This window comes from Lissotriton vulgaris, chromosome 11 (genome assembly GCF_964263255.1).
Source record: "Lissotriton vulgaris chromosome 11, aLisVul1.2, whole genome shotgun sequence".
Lineage (NCBI taxonomy): Eukaryota > Metazoa > Chordata > Amphibia > Caudata > Salamandridae > Lissotriton > Lissotriton vulgaris.
The window spans coordinates 181,868,376-181,895,310 of NC_141699.1; the positions used below are offsets into that span (position 1 = coordinate 181,868,376).

The 26,935-nt window shown below is 42.5% G+C and overlaps 1 protein-coding gene across 1 annotated transcript in view; it reads left to right on the forward strand.

The window, feature by feature from the left end:
• The window catches only part of RPH3A (rabphilin 3A), a 726,349-nt gene that overhangs the window by 387,129 nt on the left and 312,285 nt on the right, over nt 1-26,935 (forward strand). The window lies entirely within an intron of this gene.

The window sequence follows — 26,935 nt, forward strand, 5'->3', positions numbered from 1 at the left end:
TCGATCCATAAGGCAAGACGACTAAGAAGTTGGCGGGCAAAACATTTTTGTAACACGTCAATCAAACTGATAGGACGATAGTGCGAGGGATTCGACCTATCACCTTTTTTGAATAATGTTACAATCTCCGCCCCCTTCCAAGTTTCGGGGACAGGGGCTCCACTAGCAATTTCATTAGATAGTAAATTAATGTAGGGAGCCCATATGTAATTCGCGTGTTTCCAGAGGTCCCCAGGTATTTTGTCCGGGCCTGGGGCTTTTCCTGGCTTAACAGCTTTGATTGCTAGAATTGTTTCATTCAAGGTAAATACAAGAGGGGTTTCATGCAATGCCAAGTCAAGATACATATTAGCCTGGTCTTCATTATCACCTGGGTCGGCACAAGCATATAGTAAAGAGAAATGCCTGACCCAAGTCCTTTCCTCAAGAAATCTATCCTTAGTTTCAGTGACCCCTTTGGTGCCTCTAGCAATAAGGCTCCAAAAGGAAGTCTGATCTTTGCGCTTACAAGCATCTAGCAGGTCAGACCATACCCTCTCGTCCCATTCTTTTTTGGCCGAAAGTAAGCTTCTTTTGTACTGAGCTCTTTTGATTTTAACATTGTCTGATGAGTTTTCCCGGACTGCAATAATTAAGTCTGATTTGGCTCTCCGGCATTCCTGATTGTACCAAGGGTTACCCATTTTTTTACACTTGTGAGCGGCATTTGATCTTTTTACCACTCTAGTCAAGATCTCACTGAGCCGGCCAATTAAATGGTCATGGGATTCTGTCAGACAAGAGCTATGGTTAGCAGTACTATTCTCAGCCAAGGGGGACATATGTCTAACGAAGACGTGGTAGATCTGGCTGATAGTGTTTGTATTTCCTAAGACTGCTGGCCACTTTAGGGACCTACGATTGTTTGCTTCTAAGGGGTCTTGTAGTTGGTAAATATTTTGTCTGGCACTCTTATTGGTAGAGATCAAATTTTGGATAGATAGGATCAGAGGATAATGATCGCTCTCCATGCGGTCATCCACTTTTAAATCCACTACCATAGGCCATAAATGTGAGGAAACTATAAAATAATCTAGATGGCTAGAACAAACACCTCTAGTGAATGTTGGCTTACTGGGACAATCTGAAGGCAAACGCCCATTACATGCATGTAGCCCACGCTCAAACGTTAAGCTCAGTAATTGTAAGGCACTCGCAGTACAGGCTACTTTATAGGTCGTGTCAACCAGGGGTATATTGTTGACACTATCCTCGTCTTTGTAGATGTCTTCAAGACCCAGTATGGGCTCAAAACTTCTATTAAAGTCGCCACCTATAATTACCGTTGCATTCTGATCTAACCCTGCCATAATATTACCTAAGTGGGTTATGACTGGCGACTCTTTGCATGCTTGATGTGGTCTGTTATAGACATTGATCACATAAATGGTCTGTCCCTTGTTTTTTTTTAATTCAATCATCAGAAGGTCAGGATTATTTGTATCTATTTGTTTTAAGCTTACCCCCCCCTGTAATTTTTACCCATACTGTTAAACCACCAGAAGGTCTACCCCCATTAGTGTTTATTGCGGGAATAAAAAATGATCTGTAATCAACCTTAAAGTAGTTCTCCAACCCCCAAGTTTCCTGGAACAGGATAAGGTCCCCACTGGCAAGATATTGTTGCCAAGCTGGATCAGATACATTTTTTCTCAACCCTGCAATGTTCCAGCAAAATATTTTACCTATTTCTAACATTTCTTGATTTACCTGTGCCTGGGGTTGTCTAGTAGTCTCGGAGACATCCCGATTCAATGTTTGAGCCACTGTATTTTGTCTAGTGGAATGGTAGTGCGGCAGTTCTAACCTATAGTCCAGTGCATTTTGATTGAACTCAGCTTCGGGGTTATCCCTGGGAGTAACAACCCTTACTTTATTGGAAACCCCCCCCCCCCCTTGAGTCAATCACAGTCATTAAGACCAGCCAAAGCCCCAAACCTATTGGAAGTGCTAATTCCCCAGTTACAGGACGGAGCCCCAAAACCCCATCCGTTTATAGCTGTATTCCATCTAGGCACTGGGGTGTTAGGGGATGGCAAGTTCTGCTGGTCACCTAACCATCCTCCAATGTAATTGCCATTACGTGTCGCCCCATACTCATTGACATAATTACACGGCCCCCGTCTAGTCACTAAATTCCAATTTGGCCCAGGGGTAGTAAAACAAGGCACATTTTGGTGGTCACCTACCCATGCCCCAACCCTATTACCTGGAACAATATTAGTATCAGTTACCATAGGTCCCCCACCCCATCTGTTATTTCTTACCATCCAAGCTGACTTCAAGGCATTTTGTTTGGGTTCTTTTTGCAACTCGTTATAAAAAAATTCCAATGTAAGGGGGATTATGGTGCCACTTCTTCGTTGCGGGGGAAGAATGTTAGACAAAATATTCGGAAGTGTGACTGGGTTTAAGAGATTTAACACAACACAGTCACCCTTCCATTTTTTAGGCTTATTCCCAATCCATGTAACCCTCCTTGCCATTTTAATTTCATCAGCTAACTGCTGTTCTCCCCACTGCGCCATCCTCATGTTATTTGACAGCCAGTATAATGCCTTACTTGTAAGTGATGATGTTGACTCTGTTTGGTCTGGTGGTAGGGTAGGTACATTTGCTAATGCTAAAACCAACGGTGAAGCTTCTACTACAAATTGTGACGAATCTTTCTCGACGCTATAGGGTGCTGGTACAAGCGGTGGGTCTATTGGGACCTCTTTCGCTAATTCATGGGTGATTGGGCCAGTTTGTGGGTTCTCCGGTGCAGTGACCTCTAGTGGAATCGCATCTGAAGCTGTCCCACCCACACTAGGTATCTTCTGGCATTCATGCTGCTTAGTAACACTATTTGAAACAGTGCCTATCGCATCAACTAATATGTCTTGAGTACCTCCCAATTTCTTTATGACCGCAGAGAGTTTGTCAATTTTACTAATAAGTGGTTTGATAAGTGTCTGAATTTTTAACTCTAACAAGTCAGATATTTTAGACAATAAAACTTCATCCAAAGACTCCCTAGTATTTTCCTCCTCATACTCCTGACATTTGCCTTTAGTTTTTGGCGGTGGAGTAGCTTTATTCTTCCCTGACCGTGCCCCCCCACGTTTATTTTGCGTCTTACGACACGCTCTAACTGCCCTAGTCGCCCGCTTTGCAGGCGATACTTCTTCTACCACAATGTCAATATGTGTGTCCAGATCAGTATCCATATGTATCTCCATGTCAGCCGCATTTAGTCCACTTATATCCATACTGACATTGACTAGGGAGTTATTTTCAGGGGCAACGCAGCTAGGATCTTGAAGTGTTGCATCGGTTATTTGTGGATTAGGAGGAGGACTCGTAGAGGGGAGGATAGGTGACTGACTCAGACCCAACGACTGTCTTCGTTCACTGTTTATCTTGTTGACCACCTGAACGAGATAACTGTCCATGGTGTTAATTGGTGTTTCAGGTGCCACAGGAATATTTATTTTAGACATGTTTGTGCTACAGTTAGAGTTAGTTTTGTACCCACAAATTGATAAAAAGGAGGAAAAAAAATGAATAAAAAATGATCTTACTTCAGCGATAGACAGATACAATTGGTATATTTTCCTGCGATTTCCTCTTCTTGTTTAGTGGTGGTGAAAGGGCTGTTAAGGACTTCTCAAAGCAAATCCCCTCCTCTTCCGATGCTCCTGGGCAATTCGGTGGCTGCTCTAACTAGCTGCCTACCGACCCCCGTCTGGTAACCAGGACTTGGGAGGTGGTTACTGGAGGTCAACAGCACATACACTGTTATCTTGTATCGCAGGTCTTGATGCTTGATACTCCTTAGTAGATGTTAGTAGATGTTATATGGGTGGCCTAGCCTAGCCTCTTCTTGCCTCTGAGGGCCTTAGAGGGCCCGCCCTTTGCCCGGGCTTCGTCCCGCTCGCGTCCCGCGAAGCGGGGCGTAGCCTGCTCTTATGCCCCCTGGCGCCTCCTGGCGCTGGCGCGGTGTCACGGAGCGCGCCGCCGCAAAGGCTGCCGGGAATTGAAGTCCCGGAGCGGCGGCGCGGTATGTCAGCGTTCGTTTGACTCCTGGCGGTGGCGGCGTGATAATGGCGGCCCCTTTGTGACCCCTCGCTCCTGTCAGGACAGACCGTGTTTCTCGTGCCTCGGTCTGTGGTGCCTGTCACGGTTCCTCCTCTCTCAGAGGGTGTGCGCTGCTCCCGCCAATCAATCAACAACTTCTTTTTTTATGCAGCACCTTAAATCGTGCAGACTGCAACTCTCACCGGTGCTCATGGACACAAACACCCAGACTGAGGAGACATTGTCCAATTTTCTGCTGGCCTGCTGCTGCTGCTGTGCTTTGCGGGTTGCGGAAAGGTTTCACCTGGCTCCCGCTGGCTCACGCCGTTCCGCTAACTTTTCCGTTCACAATGCAGTTCATTCATTCCAAGTTCAAAAAATGCCTTCCCCGCCTCTTGCCACCTCTACTGCTTCTGCCGATTTACTCAGCAACAACTTCTGCAAGTTCCCCCGCCCTCCACTGCAACCGCTCGTTAGCTCACCTCCTGGACGGCGTTATACTGCCGGGCTGCGGTACGGCACGCGGGTTAAAGAAATATGTAGACGCGGTTCACGGCTTCCCGGCCTCTTGGCCCCAGCAGCTCCGCTCCGCTCTGATGGCTCCCTGCTGGCTGCTCCCCGGGTAGGTGACGTGATTCCCGGTCGCGGGTCCCGATCTTTCAAGCCTCTTTCAAGCCCCCGCTGGTCCGCAGCACCACACAGCTCGTCTCGTTTTCTCCGAACAGCACTGCACAGCTCTCACTCCCGGCCACCCGCAAAAGCCAAACTGGAGTCTGGAGTCTCATCCTCAGATGCATAATTAAAATATGCACATTTTATCAATGAATAATTCCCATCTAAAGATCTGTTGTCTTGACCAACCAAACACCGTACTCCACACTCCTTATCCCAGTATGTACTGAAAATAGGAGAGAACAAGTCAATCAATCAACAAAACTTTATTCGGTTTTTACAAAAAAAAACATAAACGTCAAGCAAACACAGTAAAAAATTAGCATCAAGGACTAAAAGAGGCAATACAGTGGCTCCATCATTTCACCAAAACTTGTATCGGGAGGTAAGCGAAGTCCAGAAATAAAGGAAAATGACATCATCGCCAACCCAAAAAATGCAAAACACACAAAATATTATACCCACCAAAGTAATATCTTTCATCAGAGCCACAATGAATACAGAATAAATAACAGGCACTGTAATAAAAACAATCTTATCAAGACGATAAAACTATCCCTCATGGCCCCATTGAGTGCAAAACAAAGAAGGGATCTCATATCCTAACCATAAAACCAACCATCCTGGGCCCATGAAGTGTAAAGTAAATAGCAGGGACTCTAATTAAGAAAGATCTCACGTCACCACTGTGCCCTAGATTTGTCCATGAAGAATTAATCACGACTGGCCCTAAGTCTGATTGCGGCCCTCAAAAACACTAAGACCATATAATACAGTATTCTTCAAGAGTAATTGTAAAATGATGAAAGTGGGCCAAACATGCATAAAATGTGCTTTTTTAAGAATAGGAACAAACAAGTCCATACACTAAAGCACGTGGGGGAGTTGAGGAAAATACATATGCCTCAGTACACAGCGGAGGTTATCACAGGTTGCAGAAAAAGAATGGTTATGTAACTGAAGTGTTTCTGTGAATTGTCTGCAGCCTTAGAATACACTGTTTACCTTGGACCATATATTGAAGGCCAATCCTTAACTCTGCCTTCTCTTTAAACCATCATCGACCTCTTTGTGAGTCAACACTCTAGCATCCCTTTCCTGGCTTTTCTTTCTGAACTAGTGTAAAAGTACAGCTGCTGCTACTTATTTATATAGTAGGGTGTTCTGTTTAGTCGGACAAATGGTGGGCCTGATCCCAAAAGTGCAGGCATTGTTCATTGGCCCTCAACACAGGGATAGGAATTAAGAGTTGTGTCATAATTATCACACACTCACTTTTCCCTGATTAATTCCCGTAGGTCAAACCAGCCGAAATTTATCGGAGGAAAGAGCCCAAAAAAAAGGCGAAACATGCACAATTTGGAGTGGTATTTTCCCTGTGTGTTAAATACCCCACCCTATTGCGAAGAACTAATAATGAGGGCCATAGTATATTATTAGCAATAGCAATAGCATTCACTTATATACTTTTAAAAGATAGAAAGTCGCCTTTTGTAATTGTTTACAATCGAAGTTTCGAACCAGTGCTCTTCGACGTGTATCAGGTGTACTAATTTGTGCCCCAAAAGCTGGCACCCATCACAGGGTCATCCAGAAAAGTTTTTTTTCATCCGAAAGTTTAACACATCTGAAGTGCCTAGTGTCCTGGCATTTACACCCCAAAGTGCTGGTATTCTCAAGCAATACAGCCAATGGCAAATACATTAAGCATGTGACTTTCAAACCATGCATAGAATTGTTTGCTCACTTTACAGTTTTTGTGTTTTGAAGTCCTGCTTACTTTGAAGGACGAAGGTCTCATGGTTTGGAGAGGCAAGATGGCTGCCGTGGCGTGGGCTGTGTGAGCAGCTCAGCCCTCTGCTCCGAGACCCTGGGAGGAAAAACCGTTTTAGTACTGATTTTTTCAGCCTGCACGAGATGAAATACAGAGAATTATCCGATAAACTATCGGTGAATGGTTATCTTTAATAGCACGAAAAGCTGAAGTAGCAGCAATCAAGCGGGGTACAGCGGTACCGATCAGGGTATCGCATGGTTTCCGAGAGCCACACGGCATGTTTCCCTGCTTAACCTGGCTGTAAGAATTACCTCTGGAGGCACGCTTACCTGTTACCTGCACCTGGTCTGTGGTCCGTGGTCCGTGAATGCTGGCTGACCTACTGCTTCCTCGGCGGCGTGCTCCGCTGTGGCGTTTCCCAGCAATAGTGCTCAGTTTCCGGAGCTCTATGGTACGAGGTCACGGAGGATCTCGCAAAAAGAAAATGCCGCCAAAGATACAGACGCAATCTCTCACCCGAAGTAATAAGTCAAAGGCCACCGAAGGAGAGAACGCTGAACGCACAGACTACGCTGAAGTTGAGAGATGTGTTGATGTTACTGGTGGTAATGGCACGGGAAAAGGGAGCGAATCCTCTACTAAATCCGCTGCAACCTCAAACAGCCAAAAGCAAGGAGCTCTCACTCTCCCAGCATTGTTTGAAAAACAGTCCGCAAAAAAAAAAATGTTACCCATCCTGAAGCAACTAAGTTACGAAATAATCCTGATGAAGCAATATAAATTATAGAGACTGGAGATAATATAAATACTGTCACTATAATTAATCCAGGCTTAAAAGAATCGATGTGTGGGAACAGTGGCATTATGGGATATGGAGTTTTTAAAGAACCGCATAGTAACGTGGTGACGTGTAATAACTCTGATGTAACAGCCCAACAATCGAATATATTGATGTCAATTGGTACTGAGTCAGCACCAGAACTGTCAGAATTACCAGGGCTGCAGGAAGCAGTAGAGAACTTTTTTTTCTTTATCTGACCCTTCGTCGGATGAAAGTACTAATATCAGCAAAGATTGGGTCGACTATAGCGAAGGAAGCAGTTCTGCTGAGCAGGAGGAGCTAAGGCCTAACTCAATTTTGCCGAACATTAGCATCTCTACGGTTAGAAGGCGAAGGAAAAGAGGTTCACAACGTGCAACTCGTAAGGACACTAAATCATCTATAGAAGTAGACGAAACGGCTACTATGAAATCATTGGAAGGAGAGAGACCAACACCTGGTACTGAAGCCGGGGATAACGAGGATGTTTCTGCGAATCCCACAGAGATTACTTTAACTACCATTTATAATACAATGATGAGTCACCGCGCTGAAAGCAAAGCGGAGAATCAGCGCACCCAGGCAACTTGCTCAAAAGTGAAGAATGCTGTTTGACGAGCAATTAAACTTTGTACTGAAACAGCCAATAGAGTCACAGAAGCAGAGACAAGAATTGCGGCGCTGGAGGAAGAGACAATGTCCCAAAAGCACGAACTTGAGAACATTAAAGCCCATAAGGACGATCTTTCATATAAATTATCGGGTCTGGAAAACCAGGCGCGTAGAAATAACTTACGCTTTCTCGGAATACCCGAAAAAAAAGAGGGGGTCGATGCTAGGAGGTTTATTATTGAATTATTAACAGAAGCCTTACATGAGCTGACATCATGGGATTGGTCTAAAGAAGTACAAAGAGCACACAGATTCCCATTTAATGCAAAGAAACCACGCCAGGGGGAGGAGGAGTACCCCAGGGCAATATTAGTCTGCTTTAATATTTTTCTCGCCAGAGAAGAAATTTATGCGCTAGCCAGGCCTGATAAAAAAATAGTCGCTAAGAATTGTGCGTTTTTTGTAAGGCCGGATTTCTGTCAGGCCACAGTCTCCAAGCATTGGCACTTGCGGCAGTTAATTCCAGATTTTCAAAAGAAAGGGGCCACCGTGTTTCCGCATAATCCAGCAAAGCTGAAAATAGTCATGAAAGGGCAGACTAAATTCTTTCTATCACAAATTAAAGCTAAGGAATATTTAGACTCCTCATGAGCCTTATGGGTCTTGTAGCAAGAAGCTGATCATATGGGGTTCTGGCTTAGAAGCATTCTATTGTTGTGATATAGACGAACAATGGCAGAGCTGATTCTATTCTATTGTGTTTTTCTCCTTTATAACATGTTTTTTCTTTCAGGATTCTCGGAGGCGGGGGGCACGGCACTCCATACTTTACAGAAACTGACAGTTCCTGAGCCTCATATGTTGGGGAGGGGGGAGGAGGGCTGGTTGTTGGGTAGGGGGCGTGGGGGGAAGGGGTGGTGGTGGGGGTGTAAAGCAGTGGCAGTTGTTATGGTTTACACAGCAAGGCAGACTAATCCATTATGTTTACATGGTTTGAGTCTGGAGAGAGAAGGAGCAATTTTGTTAAGTCTACTGTTAATCATATGTCATAATGGATAAAAAAATTAAATTATGTACGTTTAACATTAATGGCCTTAATGATTAAAAAAAGATAGGGATTATACGCAATTAATTCAGCTATTACGAGTTGATATTTTGTGTCTACAAGAGACTCATATCTCTTGGGACAAACGAAATGTGTTGAGAAGTCTGGGTCTCGAACTTCTAGTTTGTTAAAAGCAGCCCGGGGTTAAAAGAGGAATTGCTATTTTATGAAACAAGGGGTCGGAAAATGTGTTAGAACGTTAGCGGATAAATGGGGGAGATGGGGACTAGCAGAAATCATTATCGAGGACATCAAGTTTACAGTTTGCTGTTTATATGGCCCGAATCTGGACGATAGTGAGGTGTTAAATACGGTCAATTTAGAACTTGCTTCCTGGTGTCAACCTGTGGTGATTTAAATGTTCATATCGAATCTGATTGTAACATCAGGACCACAAGGAGCTATAAAGGTCGTAAGATTAGGACCTATCGAGCTTTAAGGGAATTGGTACTAGGGAATGGACTGAACGACGTCTGGAACAAATTACGACCCACTGACCCTGGTTACACTTTCCTTTCGACTCCACATCAAAAGTTTGTTCGCTTAGATTATTTTTTTATTTCTTCATTTTTTCTAGAGAGGGTGAATATTGATGTCATGGAGCAACTGGTTTCTGATCACAATCCTGTTATACTGGAATTATTATTACCTTCCCAGAGTATTATTTAAATAGTCAATGGTAATTGAAAAGGAGTTTGCTGTTAGATGAACATTATCTTTTACACATGGCTAAAATTATCAAAGATTTTTTTTCGTGTAATAATGAGACTGCTTCAATTCAAATTGTCTGGGATACCTTTAAACAATTGTAAGGGGGGAAACCATCAGCTACTCTAATTTCCAACGGAGGAAAATACAGGAGGAATTTAAGAATAAACTTGATAAAGTAAGAAAGGCAGAGCTAAAACTTGCCGCTAATATTAAAATGGGTCAGGTTATTGAGGAAGCTCAACGATCCCTAACTATTGAACGGGCTGTTTCATATTCCTATTTAGCTGACCAGGTTGCAGCCAAATATTAACAACATAAGACATAATGTTACGAAATAAATGAAAAAACAGGTAGAATTTTAGCTCAAAGACTCAAGACAAAAGGCTGTTCTGAATGATATAACAAAAATCATTGATTAAAAGCGTTCAGTGGCTTTTATAAATCATTATATAATAAACCAAACAATGAAATCAGTGAAGCTAAGGATCCGTTGGATTACTTGAGGAATATTGATAATTCTCCTATTACAGAAGTAGATAATGCACTACTAGCCGCTCATTGGATGAGATCGAAACAGCTATTCTAGGTTTAGCTCCAGGCAAAGCGATGGGGCCAGATAAAATTCCTTTGGAATTCTACAGCGCCTCTCGAAATATGCTAAAATCTGAACTACCCAAGATTTTTCAACAGGCTTTTCAAGGACACCCACCTAATTCCTGGTCTCTGGCTACTATAGTAGTATTCAAGAAGAAAGGAAAAGATGGCACTGAATTAGGATCATATAGGCCGAAATCTCTTATAACATCAGACAGCAATTTTTTTCTCGAAAATACTAGCTAACAGACTAAATATTATAATGCCTGCTTTGGTTTCTAAGATCCAGCATGGTTTTATTAAAAGAAGGGAGACCACTGATCATATCAAACGGATTATCACTTTGTTGGATTGGGCGCAGGCTACGGGATCCCCAGTCGGCATTGTTCTAATGGATGCAGAAAACGCTTTCGACAGTCGACTGGGGGTTCCTGTGGTCTGTGCTGGCATGGAAGGGGTTTCCTAAAGAATACATTCATGCTATTCAGGCATTGTACACCAATCCTAAAGCTATAATTCGGTTAGCTACTTAGGAACTACTAGGATCCTTTTTTGATCACAAGGGGGACAAGGCAAGGGTGTCCTTGTTCCCCCTTGCTGTTCGCGTTATATATATAGCCTTATTTGAACAAACTAATAAATGAAATTGGAATCCCCCCTGTTACATTATACCAGGTTGAACATAATGTTTTCGCATATGCGGACGATGTTGCGATTGTTACTTCTGACTCAGTTAATTCACTCGGCTGAAGGCAGACCAGAAAGCGTTGTATTGTCAACTACAGCCTCATACCTCGGTGTGACGATTTCTGCTAAAGTTGAGGATATTGTAGGACTTAATTCAGATCCTCTATTAATCTCTACTAACAGGACCCTCATGAGATTAAATAACCTACACCTATCTTTATATGGCCGTACCATTGTAGTGAAAATGATCATATTCCCCAAATTTCTTTATTTATTTCGCACCATACCGCTATTGTTCCCCTCAGTTTTTTTTTATAAATTAGATAGAATTATTTCTAGGTTCTTATGGGGCTATCGGAGAGCTAGAACTTAAATGGTGTACTTTACCAAAACTAAGAGGAGGATGGGGGATCCCGAACTTTCGATTATATTATTGGGCAGTCTCATTAAGATTTATGGGTATCCTAATATTTTCAGATTTTTGTTTGGATGAAGCAATCACTCTCTCAATCTACGAAATGCTTGTGGGAGTGGAGGCTCGACAATGTTTATTGAGACTGATAGAACCAAGTTATTATAAAAAAAACAAAGTTTAAAATTATGTTATCGGCGTTCCAAATCTGGAAACAGTTTAAAAAAAGATTTTGTTTTTGTATAAATTTGAACTACTATATGCCTTTTTTGAAGAATCTTCTGCTTCCCGAAATTTTTAGAGATTCTGTTATTCATAGATGGACTGAGCTTAAGATCTGTTCACTAGGGGATTTGTATCGGGATGAGCAATTCGTATCATATGCCTATCTCCAGAACAAATATAACCTTACAAGAGGAGATTTCTTTAAGTATCTTCAAATTCGGAGTTTTCTCGAGACAAGAAATCTATTAAATACCAATTCAATGGGTAAAGTAGATGTGTTAGAAAGTTGTAGGAAAAAAAGCAGAATTGGTGTGATATCTCAAATGGATGGTAAATAGAATAAAAGATAATTTAGTGGTATACACAGATAAATGGCAAAGAAGTCTCGGAATCGAGACGGTTGACATAAATAGGTCTTTAGAAATGCCAAGTAAGGTTATATTTAACGGTTCACTTAAAAGTCAGCATTTTATGTCCATTTTTAATTTATATTATACACCGGCCAAATTGGTGAAATGGAAAGCAAAGAAAGATATCAATTGTAGCTGCTGTGGACACATGGCCGTGGATTCAATTCATATGTTTTTTGGTCGTCCAAAATTAACTCAATTTATAACAGAGGTACAAGGTTTTCTAAATAATATTTCAGAGACACCACTTGAACTAACACCGGAATTAGTAATTCTTGGAATCCAAACTGATCAAATTGGTATTAAAACGGTTGAAGAACAAGGTTTTCTATTTATAACTATGTCTGTATACAGATATTGTATAACCTCTCGTTGGTTAGATCCTGATCCCCTGGTCTTTCATCATTGGCAATCGAAATTATTAAGTATTTATCAGCTTGAAAATGCGATGTATAAGTTGAAGGGGCGAAACAAGAGGATATTCGGCTAAAAACTTTGGTCATCGATTAGTAACTGGATTTAATTTGTTTTCTGTGTTATAACCTTTTTTTGCCAGCTGAATATATTGTATTCTTTGGAAATATCATTGTTTACTCTTTCTGATGAATTTCTCCTTTGCTGGATTTGTATATTTTACTCTTGTGTTTTGTCCTTTTTTTGTGTACTGTGCAACTTTCCACTTCCATAAAACCAATAAAAACAAATAAAAAATAAAAAAAGAAGGACGAAGGTCTGTTGACCCCCTACAAAGATAACTTTGAATAATCCCCTGTGCAACTTGATTATCATTCATTAGTAATTTTTTCGTCACAGTATCACCTCCAGTACACAATATTATCACCTAATAGGAATGCTATTTTGAGTTTTGTCGTCACCCTAAATCCATTGTTAAAAAGTAATTAACATATATTATTCTATTGAATATTCAACTGTATTGTTGGGACGACAATTAAAAATGAAATGACTAAGGGTCATATGTAGAAAGCCGTTTTGCAACTGCAAACCTTATAATCCACAAACTCACACCTTTAGCAAACCATACCAAATTGTAGTTTGGAATGGGCGTGGCAGACGAACCTCGTCCTAAATGTGATGCTGTTTTATATGTATAGAAGGTTTGCAGTTGCTAACCATTGATCAGTTACTGACACCTAAAAAGTGGTGGTAACTAGGTCACATAAAGGGAAGTTCCATTTGCGAATGGTCTTGGGTGATCTGGAGGGGAACAGGCTGCTCCTCACGAAGTCTTCCTAAACTGGATATTTTTCTAAACCTTTACAGGTTCCTTTAAGGAAAACAGACTGCTTTAAAAAATAATTAATTCTGATTTAGAAATGTACACACAGGCAGGGATGGTTGTCTACTCTTCTTGTAGGCCACCATTCCTGCGGTTGTAGCCAATCACAAGGGGTTGCAAATAACGGCCTATCCAGGTCATTTTCACTAGGCAGGTCATTTTGTGACTGAAGATTTGCTCGCATTGTAGAATTAGACGCAAAGCCGTCGCTTAATCTGTGACCCCTTTTTGCAACCTACCAATTACCACATGCGGTACCATGATTTACAAACCACTTCTAAAGACTCATCAGTTCCAGTTTTCCAGACATTAACATAACGTTTCATCGTATTTCCTAGTCATATAATGATTGCAATATAATATTTTGCTAGTATCAGTGTTGCTTTGCCTAAAAACTACATATATTCTAGATAATCAACTTACATAATATTGTTGGCACTAATACGAACTCAACGTACCTTGCCCAGTATATATATATATATATATATATATATATATATATATAACTCTAGGAGTGGCCACCCCTACTCATACAAAGAAGTCTTATAATTGTCTAAATAGGGTAAGACTGAACAGCGCATGATGAGTGTTGCATGTATGTCCCACGTTTGTTTGTACACCTTGATTTGTATGGTGTGTTTGCTGTTGCAATGTCACTACCATCATGTGTGCCACCTTATGAATGATGATGTGACTTCAATTGCTTCAAGAAGAATGGTTTTTCATGTATGAGAATTGTCTACCAATTTGTTTTCTTAGTATGTAATATACAGTAAACCTACAGGAAAGGGAAGGTAGGATCGTGCCTTGATTTCTTCACACTAAGAACACGTGAGGGATCCTTCTTGAGCCCTGATGAATCCCCTAGACCAATGAATGAATACAGAGAGCCAGAAACATGTTGGCAAACCAGAGGGATGCCGGGGACATTGCACCCAATAGAATCCACTCATTATACTTTATAGTAATTTTGTCTATACCTAATGTAACACTTAATAAAGGTAATCCTTGTGGTATAATTTAAGGTACTTTTAGATTATAACTGGATCCCTAGTACTTTATGCTGAAGATGAATATATCTGTTCCCCCTGGTGCACCATCTTACTAGGGTGTGGTGAGGTGGCTGATGATGAAACATGACACATTACGTGGTGAGGCAATCTCATTCAATATCTCAACATTCTGAGAATTAGATAATCACCTAGGATAGAGAACACTTAGGTCGGTAGAGAAGAGAAAATGACTCCTTTCAACCCTGTACAAGGTCTTCCCAAACCTGTTGTACTTCATACCATCCCCAATTCATAGGGACAGATTTCACCTCAAAACAGGGTTCCATGTCTGTGAGGCATACAGAAAGCTTGATAGCTATTAAATATCCCTGTCTTTTCCAAGACACTTTAAAATCACTCACCAAATGGCCTGACCACTTCACTGTGTCCCTAATAATTCCAGTGCTCTTCTAGCATTTCCAATTCAGCTATGTTTGCAAATAGAAACATGCAATGGCAAACACAATAGCTTTTGTTGTTTGTATGACATTACGGTTGCACATGCACATGACTTCGAAATATCAGATGGAATTGCTTTTTCAGTAAATGTTTGTCTGGCAGACCTAGGGAGTAAGCACAAACAAAAGCATCTGCAGAATGAATGCTATAGAAAATAAAAAAATAATTATTTTTGATCCATTTATATTTAGATGCTTTTTTCAGTACATGCTTCCCAATACTACTGGGCAGCTGATGGGTGATTTTCGATGTGAAATATTCCCACCTGCTTTCCCATGGAGGTGGAAGGATACATCATCAGCGAGTAGATTTTGGGTGAGCCCAATCTAAGATGTGCCTGACAATGTCTTGAGCCATGACTAAATGTTCTAGAGTAAAATAATCCGATGACTGAAGGAGGCTGACCCAAACCCCATTAAAGTATAGCATGCAACATGATCTGCATGAATGGTGCAAGAATCATATACATCAAACCTGAAGAAATACAGTGAAAAGTACTTCAGCCTATAGGCTAATGAAAAATAAACATTGTGCACGTTTGCTTTCATGCCTCTCCACTTCAGAAAATAAGGAAAAATAGCATTTCTGAACACTAGATAATGTTTGACAACTTCAGGGGCTCTATTGACTGCTTCAAAAGCAGAATACCAATGTAATTTTCGTAGAATAATATACAATCCTCAATACAATTATAACGATTTGAGTCACTGCAAACTTAAGTGCCTTTATGAAGTGCTCTGCATAGGCCTTTTCACTCTATATATGAATTTGAATTTAAAATACTTATAAAGCGCTACATTCACCATGCGGTTTCTTGGCGCTATGGAGGCTAAAATAGCAGAGGAGAGGCAATAGATGCTGGTACAATGAAAGGAAACAAGGAGGACAATTTACAGAGGGAAGGCCTGGTTGAATAAGGAAGTTTTGAGGTCTTTACGGAAAAGAGGGTAGTGCTTGGCCAACCGTAGGTGGTTGGGGAGGGAGTTCCAAAAAGTGGGTGCCAAAAATGAGAAGTTGGCCCCTCCCCACTTTTTGCGCTTGTAGCGGGGTACCTGCAAAAGTGATTGGGATGATGAGCGAAGCTCTCTGGCAGGGATATACTCCCTTATCAGAGAGGTAATGAAGGCGGGAGCTGAGCCCTGACGCGCCTGGAAGACCATACAGCCAGTTTTGAAAAGGGATCGCTCCCTGACAGGCAGCCAGTGGAGCGTCTTCAATAAAGGAGTTGAGTGGTGGGAGCGGGAAAGGCCGTACACTAGTCGGGCCGCCTGGTTTTGGACCAGTTGGAGCTTCCGTAGGCTGTACGCCGGAATGCCGTTGTACAGGGCATTGGCGTAGTCCAGCCGGGAGATCACCAAGGTGGACATGATCCGTTTAAGTGCCAGGGGAGAAAAGAAACGAGAAACAGCGCGAATAGTGCCAAGAGTGAGAAAGCAAGAAGAAACAACAGAACTAATTTGTGAGTGGAGGGTGAGATGATTATTCATTTTGATGCCTAAGGTCTTAACTGTGGGAGAGGGAGTGGGAGGGGGACCAAAGGAAGAGGGCCAAAATAAAGAGTTCCAGGGACTGGAAGAACCACCCGTGAGAACCAACTCAGTTTTATCCGGGTTCAGCTTCAGATAGTTGTGGTTCATCCAGTCCCTAATAAAAATCATAGTAGTCTGAAAGTTGGAAATAGAATAGGGAGAAGAAGAGAGGTTGAAGATGAGCTGGAGGTCATCCGCATAGTTATATACAGTGACCTCCAGCTGCTGGAGCGCAAAGATTAGGGGATAGATATAAAGATTGAACAAGAGAGGAGAAAGAGAAGAACCCTGGGGAACACCACAAGTGACCTTAAGTGGGGTGGCCGAGAAATCCCCCAACCGGACCGCCTGGGTGCGGTCCCTCAGGAAGGACGATAGCCAGACCAGGGCTGAGCCCCCGATTCCCGCCGCTCTGACACGTGAAAGCAAGATGGAGTGGTCCACCGTGTCAAAAGCGGCGGAGAGATCGAGGAGCACCAGGGCCTGGTGTTTGTTTTGGTCCATGCCCTCCCTGAGGTTGTCCAGGACCGACACCACGACGGACTCAGTGGAGTGCCTAGGCCGGAAGCCCGCCTAACGAGACGCCAGGTCCCCATTCGCTTCTACATGGGCGCTGAGTACCGATGTTACATGGCGCTCAAGCACCTTGCCCAAATAGGGCAACAGTGAAATAGGGCGATAGTTGACTGGGGCGGAAGGATCCACACCAGGCTTCTTCAGAATAGGCACTATTGTAGCAGATTTAAGTGCTGGGATCACAACCCCCTGAGCAAGGGAACTGTTGAGAAAAGTGATCGGGGCTTGGTGCAAACATAGTAAATCTGTTGAAGAATACGGGCCGGGCAAATGTCTGCCGGGGAGCCTGACTTTACCTTAGGAAGTATTGCCAAGAACACTTCTTCGGTGAGAGGGGGGATCGAAGAAAGGCAGCACTGGACAGTCGGAGGAAGGGGTTCAACAAAAGTAAGAGAGGGGGGTGGAATATTGGCCTTGATGTTAATAATTTTTTCCAAAAAATAAGAATTCAACGAATCACATAAAGATTGGGTGGGAGGAGGTTTAAGTGTAGCCCTGTCAGAGAAGGCTAGATCGTGAATAATTGTGAAAATTTCCCTGGGTTTATTCTCTGCCACCAGGATTTTTGCTGAGAAATAGGCAGTTTTGGCGCCTAGTATGGCTTTTTTGTAGTCGCCTAATAGTGTGGTGTAGTGGGTTTTCAGTAAAGGACAATAGTCCCTTCTCCATTGCCTCTCAGCCCGCCAAAGGGTCAGCTTTTTTTCCTTCAGATCTTCACTGAACCACCGATTTGACTCCTTAGGCCGTCTAGTTGAAATCCGACGTAGGGGGGCTACCGAGTCACAGCCTCCAGCGAGCCAGGTATTAATGGAGGTGGCTTGAGATGAGGAGGATAGGCCCGCCAGGTTAGGTGAAGAGTTCAGGAGAGAAGAAGATAGCGAAGGGAGGTCGACACGGTTCCAATTCCGCGCCCAGGTGTTTTTGGCAAGCGGGACCTTAGTTACAGGGTTAAGGTGGAGGGAGAAGGAGATTAGAGCATGATCTGACCAGGGACATGGGGACACTGACATAGAAGAGACGGAAATATTGAGAGACCAAACCTGGTCTAACACATGTCCGTGTATGTGTGTAGGGACTTGTATGTGAGAGACAAAATTCAGGGATTGAAGTGATTCTGTAAACTGCTTGGAGGAAGTGAACTCAAGGGGGTCCGTGGGCCAATAGTTAAAGTCGCCTAACACTAGGACTGAGGCGTAATTGACCGCCAAAGTGGCCAATAAGTCCTGAAGGGCTGGCATGAACAAGTGTGAAAACTGGGGCGGGCGATACATTAGTAGACAAGTAAGCGGGGGAGAAAAGGTAAGAGAGCGGACCACAAGATGCTCAGTGGGGGTAATAAGAGGGGAAGGAAGAAGTTGAAAATTATACTCAGACCGGGCAATAAGAGCCACGCCACCCCCTGTCTTGCCCGCCGGGCGGTCTGCACGGAGGGCCACGTAAGAAGGGGGGGGAGAGCAGCCAGAAGAGAGGGCAGAGAGGACTCACAGAACCAGGTTTCGGTTAAAAATAGTATGTCAGGCTTGTGAGAGTCAAGCAGAACAAACAGCTCCTGATGGTGTCTAACCGCTGACCTGGTGTTGAGCAGGATGATAGACAAGGGAGGGGGAGAAGATAAAGAACCAGAGTGGGTAAAGGGCTGCGCCGAGGGTGTCAACTGAGAGGAAGGAAACTGAGGAGATGGAGAAGCAAGGCCAAGAGAGGAAATGTAGCTAATGATGGAATCGGGCAGAGACCAATGGCCCTGTATAGCTTTTATATGGCAATACTTTCCTCCCCTGTTATCAAAACACAATATTCTCTGATCTGCCACATACTACTAAGAGTGCAATTCCTATTCACATAGCACAACGACCCAGAACACAAGGCTTATGGCCTGATTTAAAGATTTGTTTCTGAAGAAAAAAAAAATTAAAATGTTTGATGAATGCCCGTCAAAACAGACAGCGACTGTCCACCAAACATTTTGTACATAGATAGAAACAACCATGAGAGAATTTCCTTTCGATGCACATCAATTACTGCTGGGCCGGCGGTCTCCTCTAAATTTGTTGAACGGTGTCCTCTCTGCCAACTTGATGGATGGAGAAATGTCCACCAAGCTCTCAATCAGTCCAATAGTCCTAGAATAAAATACTTAAACACTCTCACTCAATAACCACACTCAAAGCATCATCCTTAAGAACACAAACTGCAGTTTTATGCACATTACAAAAGTGTAGTGTGCAGTCTCCAACTTTGCTGTCCTCTCACTTCTAATACAAAATGAGGATAGTGCCCTAACATTTCTCCAAGAATCCTGGTTCACCACTTCCTCTTAAACACTTTCCCATGGTTATAAAATACTTCCCCAAATCTGAACAATACAGTTAGTGAGGGCTGGTGCACTAATTTATAGATCATTTTATTGCAAGTTACAACAGTTCCACAATTTCTAATCCTTTCAATGCTTGAGATTGACAGCGGTCCAGTCAAAGTGCCTCAAGCTAAATGCTATCCTTATCCACTTTAAAGAACCCGTTTTTTTGGTGGAGAAGTGCATCAAGCACCTAGAAGGCCACCTCCTCAAAGCATGAGAGAATGTCATTTTTGAGGTGCTTAATCTTAAAAGTGAAATCGATGATTCCTCAGCGTGTCACTTGAACTCGTCCTGGCAGAAGATGACTTTCCTTAACACTATATACAACCAGCTTATATTGAGCTCTCCCCTCTTGACCTGATTATTGCCAAACAAGATACTGTGCAGATCCTCAACTCTATAACTGTGGATTGGTTCGAGCATTTACACATATGTGTTGCTAGCCCTATCACCCTCAATCACCCGAAGCAGCTGAATAATGACTTTAATTTGAGGTAGAAACTCAGTAACTTTTAGGATAGGACTTGAACCATCGTCATTTTAAAACTGTCTCACCTCATATTAATATGGCCTGGCTCTCCCTATCTACGTTTGTGGACTCTCTGTTCTGCACTTTACTGCTTCACTTGTCTCAAACACTAAGAAATGTCTTGACATCATTGTCTTCCTGATTTCCTGCCTGTGGCTGCCCTCAGAAATAGCATGCGAACATTTGAACACCTCCAAATATCGGGCATAAAAACTGAACATTTTTGGGAATACAAGAAACCTGAGAAGGAAAACACTTCTACTTATGAAGTCCTCCTTGCCCTATTTTAGGAACACAATTACCATTAGACACTTATTTGCCAGAGCCATAATAGCCCTCTCCTTTGTTTTCAGGCCAATGTTGTAAAAATCTGTTACAACTTCAGCTAAATCCTTTGTAACACCTCTAAACATTACCATGGATATCCTCAGGCTTAAATGTTGTTCCTAGCTCTGCATATAGATTCCTTCAAATGGTGATTTTTCTCTGACACGTCTTGCTAATTTGTTTCTCGCACATTGTTTTTATTGAATTATTGGGACGCATAATCCTAAATTTGAATTAATTAATGAAAATTATAAGATAATGATTTTTCCTTATGATCTTTTCTCTTATAAGATGCCTGTAACATTTAAGAGGGATGTCTTCTAACTTTGTATTTATACTTTCTGGCTCACAAAAAATTAGAACTGATTCCTGTTACATTACGATAAATATGTTAGTGTGGTATGTATTCCACCATTGTTCACTTCAAATAGACATTAACAGGCCGATAATGATGTGGCCTGAAAAGGCTCCAACCGTTGGTCAGAGCCTTTCCGGACGCATCCTAATATGCCGGCTGGATTCCTTTCTGACCGCCTCATTACGATGGAGTTGGTTGGAAAGTAATCCGAATGGTCATTCCGACTGGCTTCCAACAGGCTTGGCTCTTTCTGGCCTTGGGATTACATGTTGGGTTTCAGCAGCCTTTCCGTGCCGGTCTTTCCAACACAGAAAGGCTGTTGGAACTCGATTTTGGGGGGCCCTAGCATGGCCCCCTTGGGTGCACAGCTCCAGTTGGAGGCCGAGGGGTACCTATAGTGCCCCCCTGTTGATCCCTGCACCCTGTGGCAGGCACCTCAAGGTGCCTGTCACGGGGTGCAGGGATGACCTGCATCTCTTTCTTACAATGGGAGCATGCATTGTGGCCGTTTTACGGCTGGAATGCAAGCTCCTATTGTTGCTACCGAACAGTGTTCGGTTGCATCCTAATTAGTCAGTCGGGACCGCCAACCGGGTGTCGGTCGGTCCCATGACTGAGACAATGTCGGGCAGAGGAAACCCCACCCGATATCGTAATGAGAGCCTAACTTGTTAACAGATATTGGATAGTAAGCCATCCCCATGATTGTAGATATATTTGATTCAATATAAGATCGCCACATCGCAGGAAGAGCGGGACTAAGTATCCCAGAGTGCCCTGCTCCCTTTTCTGAATAGTGTAATCAGCAGACAACTCACAATTTGCAATTTTGTTGGAAGCTCTGGATAAGTTCCAGCCCCACTCACATCCACCTGAACGGGGCTCTTCAACACAGCTTGGTGAGTTGTAACTCCGGCTTTCGTTGATAAGATTGGAATGTATCAGGGTGACTTTGAGCACCTAATGAGTGTTTGGAATTTATTTCCTAGAGATTGCATCAGAGGTTAATTTGCCAGGGACCACTTTTCTGTTGGAAATCTTGGTAAGAGTCAGCTATTGTTACTTATACATGGAGCACTTATCAGCATGTAATCACTCATATGCCATGCGTGTTTTTCAGTGTCTGAAATATGACTCTATGGCATTCTGTTTGATTGAATCTAAAATAGAGTTTGGCCATTCTTCACTTATAGAGGCTGTATTAGCGAAAAGGGTAAAAACACGTAAGGCTATGTTCTTGATGTTACACAAGGAGATCTGGTGCAGGATTCACTAAAGTTGCAAGTATATGCAGGAGGTCATTATTTCTGGATTTTCACATCCTTCTTGCAAAGATCCTCCTAGTGTACATTGTGTTTAGTTTGGGATTTGCACACTGACCTCACATTCTGATGATAAAAATCTATATAGGGTCTGTGCGTTTAGACAACATAAGCTAAGGGATTGTTATCCAGACTGATTCTAGACATCCCCAAAGGATATGTTAGTCTTTAGACCAGCTATCTCACAGTGCCACTATAAGCACTCTAACCTTACCAAGGAGCGATTCGTTTCTGATAACTATCAAACATGGCAACCCTTGATCCTTCAGGGATTGTGGAAGCAGCACAGTACTTTTCGGTCAGTCACTTGTGCTCACTTCTTCTCAGAGAGATATACAGAATAAACAATAGGGATGTTTTCAATAAGCATTTATTGAACCAGCGTCTAGTATAAAATACGTGTGCTGCGACAACCATTAGACAACAACAGATATAAACTATTGCAAGCACCGACAGAGTAAATAAAAGGTAGAATTCTACCATGGTGCTAAAACAGTGAATATATGCAGGCATAAAGATACTTGGCGGTAATCACGCGCACTCCTAAGATGCAGACCCTAGCTAAGTGTACCTAAGTGTAGCTAGAATGTATGTAGGTGTAAACCCAAGAATCTCCCTAGGAAAGAGAAAACCCATTACCTGATAGGAAGAACGAAGGACTCCATCTTGGTCTCGAGTTGGACACCTCACAAGAGATGCCAGGCCACTTCGTACTGGAGCTTCTGCGTGCAGGAATCACATTGTCTTGTGTCAGCATTGAGGTTTCTCCTCTGGTTTGTCCAGTGAACATATGGTGCTTAAATAACCAAAAGGTACCCTCAGGGGTTCTACCTAGATGTGTAATGATACTGTGGGCCTGTTGTTCAAGGATGGCGATAGCAGTGACTTTTGTACAGAGTTATTATTCAGGAGATGGTAATTCTGCAGTTTGACACAAAGAATCCTCATGCATAATTAATAAGGCTACTTTTCAAAGAAAACCAAACAACATTTCTTCAGCACATAACTAGGTCAAAGGTCAGCGCCAAAGCCATTATGTAGAGCAAGGTAGCAAAAAATGTGGGTAAAAGGATGTGCACCTACCTAAGCCTATATTGTTGTACTTTGGGGCTCATAATAGTACCTGTGCCTCCTTAAGTAGGAGGAGTGTGACATTGGATGATATGTATTAAAAAGGTGTGGTATTCACAATAACTATGATTAGGTGTATTACTCACCCTTTTATATTCTTCTGTAGCATGTATTTTTATGTACAGGCATCTTTTTGTGAAATATTGACAAAAGATTAAGAGATGATTTCTTTAAAAAAAAATGAGTCAAAGAATAATTTGATAGTTCATATTTTTTGATTCCTAGAATGAGATTTCTTGTCTCTGTTGGTCCTGAAGAGGCCTGAAATTGTAAAGGCCGAAACGCGTCGACCTATCTTATGCAATGGAGGAGTTGCTATAAGATGAACTATGATACAGAATTCTACTGGAAGCGTCTGAGCAACTGGATGGACTATTTTATTGGTCTGACCTTCCCCTTGCTACCTTGTTACCTCTAGGTGGACCATGGAATCAAAATATATTTGATGAACCATCTATTGTACATAAAATGGATATTTGGAAAGATAAGGAATAAATATAACAGGCAAGAATGTAAAAACAACATTAGATGAATTTTTGTTACTGTGTATGTACATGAATGTCCTTGTTTTATAATATTATGTTAAGGTGTGTCTTTTTTACATGGACTGTATTGTAGTTTGAAATTAAAAATAATCATCAGTAAGAGCACACAAGTGATTGAACAGAGAGACATAGGGTGCTATAAAATTATATTTGAATATCTTAGGATAATAAATTCACAGAAATCCAATTGTTTGTTTTAAGTATTTAAGTATTGTGGAAATTTGTCCGCACGCTATCCATAATATGTTCTGAAGGCAAGTCTGATTTGTGTAACTATCTGCAATGTTATTACTACATGTAAAAAAACTTGCAGGTTTGAACCAATACACAGATTTACTAAACATTCATGTGATTTCTGAAAATATGCTGGGCGTAGGAAGGGTGAAAGGAAATAATGCTTAACATTATCTGAGTATTTCGGAGCCTGGGGGGTTCACTGTGCAAGTCCACAGATGTAACCCATTTTGCAGACACAGCCCCCATGTACATTCATTATAAACTCGCTGCCATTTATAAAGTCTGGGAGAACTCCCATTGACCTAAGCTCTAAATATTATCGGGGGAGGAGTACCCTGGAGCTTCACAGCTCCTGGCTACAATTCTCTCCGTTCACCATAAAGGTTATACTGGCTTTGGACAGACCTCCATTGAGGAACTGAATAAGGCAGTCTCATCAGTAGCAACAGAGACCGCTGTAGCTCCTTGTGGACTGCTTAGGAAACTTAATGTCCCCTTTGTCAGCACATTCCTTTGATGAGGGTGGGTTGAAGTAAAGTCTGGCTGCTTCATTTTAAATTGTGTACTCTTGGGATAACGCCAGTGTGTGGAACTCTGTTACCATCCAGCTAGGTTTGCCCTATAAAATAAGTTACAAACATAGCGAAACACCAGATATTGTACTCATTCTATGACAAAGTCTAGCAAATGATCACATTTTCACACTCACTGCCTGTGACCTAAGCAGGAATTGCGATTTCGTAATCCACGAAACACGGTGTAAACTACCAGATCATCCTCCATGTCAAAGATGTTGGAAGTCTGTTTAAATGCATAGCTTACTTACTAATTATATCAATGACGTCATCTTTGATGATGTTTTACATGACGTGGATGTCAAACGGTATGAACTAAGGGCATCTAAAGCATGTTTTGCCAGCTGGATAGCCATTTGTATACATTGGTGTGCCCATTATCCACCAGCGCAATAGACACGTGTCTACTATGCCATCAGCTTTCCATATCATGACTTCGATGATGTGCAAATGAAGGCTGCCTTTGTTTCCAGCTGAGATAAGTGACATGATTAAACCTTTAAAACACAACAAAGCGCTTCAGTCATCAAGAGTTTGTCTTTCAGGTGAATGAATCTCTGAATAGTTTGGCATGTTCTGTAGGCTTCTGACTCCCTTCCCTTCCTCTCCTGCACTTCATGGATACCTTTCACTATTCTTGCAGGTGGTAAACCAAGGGACAACCGAAAACCATTCATACATTGGTTAATACAGTCCACCTACAGCTTCTTGTGTTACTTCTTCTTTCTCAATGGTACCAGAGGGATGAGTGTAGGAAAAGGACTGCCTTCGAAGCTGTACGTTATACTACTTCTCTGACAGCCTGTGGAGTTACCCCAAACAAAGAGCATAAAGTGAAGTGTGGGACTTGGAAACATTCTGCATATCTTACTTACAGAGAGAGCTAAGCTGGATGGCTACCATTGGTGACAAAACTGAAATAAAAAATGTCTAAACAGTCTCACTTAATACAACTGTTTTGGTCTATGCCAGAGAGTCATTGCAGGGGGCATCTGACCAAAACATTGTTGGAGCAAAACACATCCATACATGAGTAGCACACATCCTGGTTGGATCTCTACTCTCAAGCCAATGCAGAATCTCCATTGGGGTGGGTTTGAAGTACACAGGAGATGAAGTGGCTGTCCACCAATAAACATGATCCAGAAGACGTGGAACGTTAATGCCCAGAGGACGGAAACAGATAACAAGCTACACAAAATCACAGAAGAGGAAAAAATACAAGGGCCACAGAAACAAAAACAAACACCCATGCACTTGAAGGCTACACACGCAGGTATCCATACAGCACACATCCTGGCACACAATTAACATACATTCAGGGACTGAAGTACAGGGCACGGATAGGGGAACCAAAAGCATCCATTGCAAAAATGCTCAGACCAGCCCCACACCCGTTCTCTGCTCACTCAATCGCTCTATTACCAGCTATCCTCTCCCTCGCTCCTTCTCCCTCATCTCTCGCGATCTTCACCGCCTCTCTCTCTTTATCTCTCTCCCTCTCTTGAAGTCCTCTGTGCATGCTTCAATTAATCTTAAGAAGGAGTGGAAAGAGACAGAGGCACGAGCAGTGGCACTAGGCTTTCAAAATCTGCCTCTAAGGGCTTCAGCCTACCCAGGAAATGCCCACTGGAATAAAGGGCAAGTCTGGGCCTGCTGATACAAATAGACATATTCATCTAAAATGCAAACACACCTGGACGGCAGCTACATTTTTCCATTGTCTTCTATTATACATTCAGCTAGTCCTAATTCTTAACCAATAGCTTTTTGCGCCCTTGTGGAGAAAGAGAATATCAAAAATAGAAGCAAGGCAAAGTTTTGATGCATAAAAGTCATGATTGACATGCCCCGGAAAGGTTGAGTGCAGGATGCCAAGGCAATTCTTGTGAAGGACCCTGCTTTCCTACCAGACTTCTGTTTCTGGGTTTATTGTGAGTTCATTGCTGCTTCAAACTGGGTTTTGAAAATGTCCAAAGTGGGTAGGGTTGGCCACAGGTGGTCAGGAACGTTTACCCCATTGGTCAGGGGAGTAATTCCCATCCACTAGCACGTGTCAGGTATAAATGCGGCATCTCCAGACGCCCACTTCAGAACACTTTATGGACCTGAAGAGGATTAGACCTACTGTCTGTTGAACTGAAAAGAGCCCTGAATGACCGAACCTGCTCCCTCTTGTACCCAAGACAAAGACAATGGAAACTCTAAGGGTCATAAGGATAACCTACTGTTCAAGCTGCAGGGATGCAATAAGCTACAAGAGGCTTTTCCTGCAACTGCCCAGCTGACCAGTGGCAACGGGAACTAGACTGGATCCTGCTATTGGCCTCTGCCTGACACACTTTGAGACTCTTAGTGCCTCTGCTAAGGTCCTGTGGGGCATTAGAAGTGTATTCATATGATGGATTTGGTGCATAAAGTACCAAGTCAGAAGGTAATCTTTGTCCAGAGCAAACCTGGTTGGTGTATATGACCAGCATCCAATCGCTGCTGGTCTTGAATTGTGCCTAGGTCCTGCT